The sequence below is a fragment of the Ursus maritimus genome, assembly GCF_017311325.1.
Source record: "Ursus maritimus isolate PB19 chromosome X unlocalized genomic scaffold, ASM1731132v1 scaffold_X1, whole genome shotgun sequence".
NCBI lineage: Eukaryota > Metazoa > Chordata > Mammalia > Carnivora > Ursidae > Ursus > Ursus maritimus.
Window position 1 is genome coordinate 18,545,905 of NW_024423319.1, and position 9,458 is coordinate 18,555,362.

The following is a 9,458-nucleotide window of genomic DNA, read 5'->3' on the forward strand; positions in this document are numbered from 1 at the left end:
ACTGCAGCAGCCTACCTTGTTACTCGCAAGTAGGGTAAAATCTCAGGTACTTCAGTCTCTCAACGTTGCAAACAGTAGTTTCAGAAGCTGTTAATAGTGTTTTGGGGGGGCAGCTGTCCTCTGGTTAGTTTGGGAAAAGCTGAGGCAAAAAAAAAATTATAAAAAATACAAGGAAGGAAAAGCAGGTTTTTTTTCTTGTCAGATCCTTTAAGACACTAAAGAGCATTATGAATTGCTCCTGGATGTGGGGGTGGGGTCGAGTGGGCTAAGTGTCAAGAATTAATTGCATAGAAACCTTCCTCCCTCCTTCGCCCTTTGGACTGCCTATTAACACTGGAAAGAACAATAGAATAAAATCAGTAGAAAACCATTTGGAAAGCCAGAGTAAAATATTGTAAGACTAAGGATAGAAATGCAGTCGAGAGGGGCAGTTTTCACATCCTTTGAAAACTGGAATGAGGTAAGCTGCAGGTAAGCCAGCATCCACTACATGGTCCTTTTGCAGATGGGCCCAAACCATGCAAGCTACTGGGATTTTGCCCTAGGGTCAGATTTTCGAGTCAAAAGGGGGCTTAGACATGATGCTAACTCTCTATTTACACATTGCAGCACTGAGGCCCAGTAGGAAGGCATTTAGGGCCACCCGAGTCGTTGGTGGCAAATGATGGGAATAAAATCTAAGTGCTCGGAGACACTCTTCAGTGTTCCTCACACATTCTCTGTCCTCACGTTGTCCTGTTTCATTTATTTGTAACTAAACCTTAAAATCTCTGAAGGCAAATACCATCTCGCTCCACTAAAAGCTCTAGTGCAGTGGAACAACCTACCGGTAGAATGATCTACCGTGTTCGCTGGTCACCACGCACGTACAGCGCTGCGCAATCCAGCTTCCGGCCGTGGTGGATACGCGGCATACCGGCTCTGTCCAGTACGGTCGCTGTGAGCAATGTATGGCTACGGAGCACCTGATACGTGACTACTGTGACCGAGCAACTGGTTCCTGAATTCCGTTTAATTTTAATTAGTTGGAATTTACATTTAAACAGCCACATTTGGCTAGTGGCTACCGCAGGGACTAAGGATGGTGGCTGTGGAGTACGGGGCGCGTCACAGGGCTGAACCTGAGGAAGAACGAGTCGCCGAGGCTGGAGTCTGAATTCCCGCGAGGTGTTTGGTTGATCGGGATAAGCAGTCACGCCACAGACGCAGGCCTCAGGCCGCACGCCTTCATTCAAGGGCATTTCACAAGCAGTAGAAGGGCCAGGCCTTGAGCGGGGGAGGGGGCATAAGAGAATCATTTGGCTGCAGTGCAGGGAGGTGGGTTAGAACTGTGAGACCCTGTTGGTTGAGAGGTCTCTCAGGAAACTTTTGCTGGTCAAGGGAAGAAAGTAATGCAGGTCTAAGCTAGGACTCTTTAAGTAGAAATAGAAAGGAGGAATGGACTGAGGGTATTTACTGAGCAAAATCAACAGGCATCTAATTGGACATGAGGGATAAAGATCCAAGATAACCCAGAGGTTATCAATAAAGGATCAAAGGATGAGAACATCCACAGGAAAAGGAATCGGGAGCAGGTATTGGTTTGGGAGAAGAAGATTGAAAGAGGTCGGGTTCGTACATAGCCGAGGTGTGGCAGAATATTTATCCGGGCTTGCAAACATACCATATCTATCATGTCCCCTTCCATTCCTCTGGGTCTCTTTCGGCCTCCTCCATGAAAAAAACAAACAAACAAACAAAAAAAAAAACCTTTCCCATCTTATTGGCCTGAACATTTTCTACTCAATCTTCAAAACTTAAATTAAATGTCACTTTTCAGTACTTTCACTGACAACTTTAAGGCTGAATTATTTGCCCCTCTCATCTGTGCTCCTACCGCACCCTGTTCATATCTTTGTCTTTAAGACTTCATCACATTGTGTTATAATTGCATTTTATATGCCTGCTTCTACACTTAAGTGCAATCCAGAGCCCAGGGCCTCTGACTTATTCCATCTGGTTCTCCCAGAAGCAAGCAACGTGAACTTGCTTTGTTGATCTCAGTTTGGAGCTCAGGACAGGGGGTGAGGCTAGATATATAAAGATGAAAGCCTCACCGACAAGGAAGTGACCACTGAAAAAATGAAAATAACTATATCACTCCGGAAAAAAAACAGCACAAATAGGTAGCCATGGGCTAAATCTCAGGGGAATACCTACATTAGCCAATGGGCTAGGTTGAAGGATGTGAGGAATTGTGCTCTGTCATAGCAATTACCATTAAAATATATTTATTCAGTGACTACCATGTGCCCTGTAGGCACTAAAATACATCAATAAATAGCCAGATCCCTGCTCCATAGGCTATAGCACTGTGAAGGGACACGTAGCTTCCTCACGGAGGAGAAAGGATTAAGAGTTGCAAATGCTACAAAGTGTTTGAGGAGGAGAAATACTTCAGTGCCCTTCTGATTTGAAAACTGGGAAGTGAAGGGCCATGCAGCCAGTTTCATTGTGAGGATAATGGCGAGAATTGTGATGGAAAGGAAGTCAGAGAAGTAAGAGGATAAATTTTCAGAATGTACTAGGCCTTGAGATGCAGAAAATGAAACAGATGGATAATCAAGTAACATGAGCTCCAAAACAGGAGACTGACCGCAAACACTGAAACCATGGTCTGGGGTAGCAAAGGGATCTAAGGCATTTACTGACCCCTTCTCTTCACCTGGAAGTGGAAGGAGGGCGACTCCGACCACGGAGATGTTTTCAGGACAGTGATGAACCCAGAGAGGGTCAATCAGTAGGACGCTAAACTTGAACTCACTCAGGGGGCGGAAAGCAGGGAGAAAGGAAAAGTGTAACGATTTGGCATAGTTTCTCTGCATTAGGATGGAGATGTAAGGGATGCCTGGATAGCTCAGTTGGTTAAGCATCTGCCTTCGGCTCAGGTCATGATCCCACAGTCCTGGGATGGAGCCCCACATCAGGCTCCTTGCTCAGCCAGACCTGCTTCTCCCTCTGCCTGCTGCTCCCCCCTGCTTGTGGCTCTCCTCTCTCTGACAAATCAATCAATCAATAAGTAAAATATATTTTTTTTTTTAAAAGGATGGAGATGTCTAGAGGATTCTGTACGGAGCCAGGAGGCACAGCGGAAGGAGCTGGTAGAAGTGAGTTGCCAGAAGTGGAATGTGCCTGGGTGGCAGTAGCCTTGATCTGGCTGGGTGTGAGGCTACTGAAGGGGACAATGGCTTGCTCTTTGCTCAACATCAGTCTTTGGGGGTTTGCCTTCTTACTACAGAAGTTACAAAGCTAAAAACTACATTTCCCAGATTCCTTCAGACAGGGTTTTGATATGATTTCAGGAGTATGACCAATTAAACAAAAGCTATACTAGTACTTGAATTCCAAACTTGGCCAAAGGGGGAGCAAGCGTCATATGCAGGCACTCATTTTGCTGGTGAGGGTCTGGAGTCAGAGTTCCGGCAGCAAGTTCCCAATCCCCAGATCCCAGCTAAAGTTGCATTTTCCTAGAACCATCAGTTTTAGAAAAGACTTCCTAAGCCCCAGTCTTCCAACTAGAGCAAAGGCAGCAGTTCCTTTCACTGGATGACAAGCATATCTCACACCAGATACACTGGGTGGTTGTTTTTTAACACCTCCCTCTTCCATACGACAATGACTTTCAGAATAATCATTAAATGAATGAATAAACATAAATGGCGAAAAAATGCAGACAGTGTGAAAATTTTCTTTTATTGAACTTCATATAAAAAATTATACCAGAAGTATTCATAAATAATAAAATAAATATTAGAATTTGAATGCAAAAAGAGAAGAAAAACAATGGGTTAATTTAATAATGGGGAAGGGGAACAAACTTACATCTGTATATTGGTCTGTTGCAGTAATGAATAATAACATTCTAGTTTTAAAATCAAATAACAAATAAGAACAGCAATGTACAAGGAAGGATCCATCTCAATTTTAAAGATTTTCAAATTCAGTAAAATGTTCATGAATGTTATTATTTTTCATGTATGAGCCTAACGTTTACACTTACTAACAACCACAAGTATTGGAGATAGACTGTACCTGAAGTGACCTTACATGATTTTAAACTGTGATGAACTTTCTCAAATATTGTTGGGGCCAATGGGTGTTGAGGATTGCCTGCAGAATTCTTTAAAACTGGAAGTTCTCAACTTAACTTCCATGTAAATACAAATTTGATTAAAGGATATTAATTCAAATGTGCTGAATTGAAGCTTACATCTATTATTACAACTCAACAGTAGTCCCACAATTTGTTTAGAACATAGTCCAATAAATGATTTTTTCCAAAAATAAGCCAGACAGAGAAAGCAAAGACTTTGTGGTATCGTTTATATGTGGAATCTTAACTTTTAAAAAAGTCAAACTCATAGAAATAGAAAGAGAGATTAGAAAACTGATTGCCAGGAGCTGGCAGGTGGGGGAGATAGGGAGAGGTTATTAAGAAGAGTATAAGCTTTCAGCTATAAGATGAATAAAGTCTGAGGATCTAATGTGACACATGGTGACCCTAGTTGATAACACTGTATTATATCATTGAAATTTGCTAAAAGAGTAGAACTTAAATGTTCTCACCAAAAAGAAAGAAAGAAAGAAAGAAAGAAAGAAAGAAAGAAAGAAAGAAAGGAAGAAAACAAAAGAAGAGAAACAAAAGATAGAGCTAAATATGCGAGTAATGGATGTCTTAATTAACTAGATGGGGAATCCTTTCACACTGTATATGCGTATCAAATCACTATGTGTACATTTTAAATATCTTACACTTTTTAGCAATTATACCTTAATAAAGCTGAAAAAAAGAGGTTGGTCTAATAGAACAATGAAATCATATCTTGAAAACCTAGTATGACACCACCTAAGAAAACACCCTGTGAGTTCGAGGTGCTGCTTGCAGGATGTGTCCTGCGCTCTGAACTAAGGCCAATCAACATACAATGGTTTCTTCCATAACCAGATGACTAAGGCTGAGAACTAAGGGGTGGTGGTGAGAAATACCTAATGACCCACTTGCAAAAATTTTGCACTTTACTTCTCATTCTCACAGCTCTGGTTTCTGCTATGTTTGGAAGCTTATATCTAAGAGAGGATATTTCTTTCGGGAACACAACAATGGTTCCACTGAACTAGAATTTGGGACTGCCGCTTCATGCCACTAGGCAAAGCAGCAAAAAAAAAAAAAAAAAAAAAAAAAAAGAGAGAGAGAGAGAGAGAGAGAGAGAATTGCTATGTTGGCTAGGGTGATTGATCCTGACCACCATTAGTACTAGACTAGTATAACTACATTATAGGATTGAACTACACTGTGTTTCCATTTCCCTACTGAGACATCCTTTACACTGCTTTCACTAAAACAATGAACATCTTTGTACATGTCTCCTTTGGATGGCAGGATGGATGGCAGGATAGATCCCTAAAAGTGGAATTTCTGCATAAGACTCTTGAATATTGCTTTACAAGTGTTGTGAATTGCACTCCACGTGGTTGTACCCACTTACACCTCCACCAGCAATGACTGAATTTCTATTTCTGCATATTCTTATGAATATTTATTAATTTTCTGCAATCTGATGAGCATAATGATATCTCATTATTGATTAATTTGCATTCCCGTGATTACCTGAGGTTGAGCATCTTTTCATGGCTGTCTATAGCAATATTTAAAAAATAGTGTCAATTCTCAATTTTCCACAAGAACAGTAGTCACATTCTGAGCAGTGGTAAGTACCACCTCATGGAGCAGTTCTTGTATTCATGCCCATACAACAGATTTTCCTCCTAATTAGGTCTGGGTTGACTAGTATCAAATTTAGCTCCCTCGAGAATATAGAATGAAAGAGGAAAGCCAGTGCAGAATTAAAATCGCCATCTGAAAATCTTCAAAATGGACACTTCACATGGCTTTTTGTGTCCCCAATCTGGAATTAGTCTTATGTAATCCAGGGACTGCTCAGGCATAATCTTAGGGATTTTGTCCCTCTGAGTTCCAGTTAGTAATTTCCGGTTTCTAAAGGCATAATGTGGCTTGCTTCGGAGTACTGCAGCGTTTTAGAACTGCCATGCCTTGCCTGTCTACAGCAACCCAAAATGCTTCTGTCCAGGACAAATCACAGCAAGCCAGAGCTAGAAGGAACCTTCATCATCAGGCTGCCCGTAGCCCATAATTTGCAGAAGGGAATCTAAGTCTCAGAGAGCATAACCTGTGAAGTGCTCAAGAACTGAGTGCCCAACCTGTGTGCTCTGGCTTAATCCCTGAGCCCTCAGGGTGGTTGGCGTGGTGCCTGGTCACACGATCATTTTCCACAGGTGCTATGACATGAACAAGGTTGCTGTTGGGAGGCAATTTTTCATGGGTCTCTCAAGTTTCTGCGTGTCTCAGAGGACTTTCGTCTTGTCCTGACCCAGTTGTCTTGCATCTTCTGCCAGCACCCATGAAACTGCAGCAGCCTACCTTGTTACTCGCAAGTAGGGTAAAATCTCAGGTACTTCAGTCTCTCAACGTTGCAAACAGTAGTTTCAGAAGCTGTTAATAGTGTTTTGGGGGCAGCTGTCCTCTGGTTAGTTTGGGAAAAGCTGAGGCAAAAAAAATTATAAAAATACAAGGAAGGAAAAGCAGGTTTTTTCTTGTCAGATCCTTTAAGACACTAAAGAGCATTATGAATTGCTCCTGGATGTGGGGGTGGGGTCAGTGGGCTAAGTGTCAGAATTGTGCATAGAAACCTTCCTCCCTCCTTAGCCCTTTGGACTGCCTATTAACACTGGAAAGAACAATAGAATAAAATCAGTAGAAAACCATTTGGAAAGCCAGAGAGTAAAATATTGTAAAGACTAAGGATAGAAATGCGAGTCGAGAGGGCAGTTTTCCACTACCTTTGAAACTGAGAATGGATAATGCTGAGTAAGCAGCTCCATGTCTTACTGCGAGATCGCCTAATATGGCCAAAGCCATGGATTTTGCCTGGGTGATTTGTCAAGCTTGACTGATGCATTCTCTATTAAATGTAAGCTAAGTCGGGAGGCATTTAGGGCCACCCAGTCGTTGGTGGCAAATGATGGGAATAAAATCTAAGTGCTCGGAGACACTCTTCAGTGTTCCTCACACATTCTCTGTCCTCACGTTGTCCTGTTTCATTTATTTGTAACTAAACCTTAAAATCTCTGAAGGCAAATACCATCTCGCTCCACTAAAAGCTCTAGTGCAGTGGAACAACCTACGGTAGAATGATCTACCGTGTTCGCTGGTCACCACGCACGTACAGCGCTGCAATCCAGCTTCGGCCGTGGTGGATACGCGGCATACCGGCTCTGTCAGTCGGTGCTGTGAGCAATGTATGGCTCGGGCACCTGATGCGTGACTACTGTGACCGAGCAACTGGTTCCTGAATTCCGTTTAATTTTAATTGGTTGGAATTTACATTTAAACAGCCACATTTGGCTAAGTGGCTCCAGGGACTAAGGATGGTGGCTGTGGAGTACGGGCGCGTCACGGGCTGAACCTGAGGAAGAACGAGTCGCCGAGGCAGGTCTGAATTCCCCGAGGTGTTTGGTTGATCGGGATAAGCAGTCACGCCACGAGCGCAGGCCTCAGGCCGCACGCCTTCATTCAAGGGCATTTCACAAGCAGTAGAAGGGCCGGAGCCCGAGGCGGGGAGGGCATAAGACCCTGACGGCGAAAGGGCGGGAGCCTGGCGTCACGGCTGACGTGCAGCTGAGGGGGCCACGTCAGCGTCACCGCCGCGGGGGGCTTCTGGGTCACGATTCGGCGGCACCGGGTATCACTTCAGCGGAGCGCGGCCCGGAGCCATGCCTTCTGAGCGGAGATCGATGCGGGGAGGACTCGGTCGAAGTCCAGGGTCCTGCAGGGGATCGCGCCAGGCTGCTAAGTTGTGAGGCGGGTGCAGTGCCGATAACCCGCGATCGGGTCGCACCAGGGGCAGCGTCGGGCGCGGGCCGTCATGGCGGCCACGCCTCAGCCCGGCTGGCAGGCGTCTCTGCCGCGGCCTCCGGGCTGAGAGCGCCCCTTCTCTGTGAAGATGTGGGCCCAGCGCTTCGGGCTGCTCTTGCTCGCCATCTGGATGTTGCTTTTGCTGTGCTACTACCTGAACACCGGTGAGTGGCCGTGGCCAGCCTCTGCCGAGCCAGGCGGTTGCGTTCCGCCTTCCCGCCCGCCCGCTGCTGCGCGCTTCCCCCGGCCTCCGACTTCTGCCCGCTTCATCGCCTCGCACGCGCCCCTCAGAGCCCCTCGGAAAGCCCTTCCCTCCCCAGCCCCTTCATCACGACCTGCCCTCCCCGACTTCCCCCACACAAAATTCTGACCCCCCTCACCCCCCTGCCTTTTTGCAAAAAATGGAGGTGAATTTCACCTCAAGTAAAATGGACTGTTTTGTGATGAGCTAGTCGGTGGCATTTAGTCTATTTCAACGTGGCAAAGCCACCACCTCTGCCTACTTCCAAAATGTTTTCCTCACCCCAAGTTGAAACCCGCACTCGTTCGTAAAGCAGTTAGTCCTCGTCTCCCAGCCCCTGGCAACACCAAGCTGCTTTCTGTCTCTGTGGGTTGACCTTTGGCAGACATTGCATATAGAGGTAACCTAGAATATCTGTGCTTTTGTATCCAGCTTATTTTACTTAGCATAACATTCTTGAGATTTATGCCTGTTGTAGCACGCATCAGCACTTCATTTCATCTTAATGGCTGAATAATATTCCATTGCATGAATATACTGCATTTTGTTTATCCATTTATCACTTGATGGGCATTTGGGTTATTTCCAGTTGTTGGCTATTACTAATAATATTGCTGTGAATATTCATGTCCAAGTTTTTGTGTCAACGTGATTTTAGTTCTCTTGGGCATATACCTAGGAGTGGAATTGCTGGGTCAAATGGGAATTCCATGTTGAATTTTTGGAGGAAGTCCCAAACTATTTTACAAAGTGACCAAATCATTTTACATCCCCACTAACAATGTACGAAGGTCGCAATTTCACCAACATTTGTTACCCACACCCCCTTTTCGATTATCACCATCTTAGTGGGTATAAGTGGTATCTTATTGTGGATCTCATTAGTATTCTGTAAAGACTAATGATATTGAGTGTCTTTTCATGTGCTTTTGGACATTTGTGTATCTTCTTTAGAGAAATGTCTGTTCAAGTTCTTTGACCATTTTTAACTGAATTTTTTGTGGTTTTGTTATTGAGTTGTAAGAGTTCTTTTTATATTCTGGATATATGATTTATACATATTTTTCCCATTCTGTAGGTTGTCTTTTTACTTTCTTGATAATGTTTTTTTGATGCACAAAAGTTTTTAATTTTGAGGAAGTCCAATTTATCTGTTTTTTTAATTTTTTATTTTGTCACTTGTGCTTTTGGTGTCATATCTAAGAATCCATTGCCAGATCTAAAGTCATAAAGATTTCTTTCTTT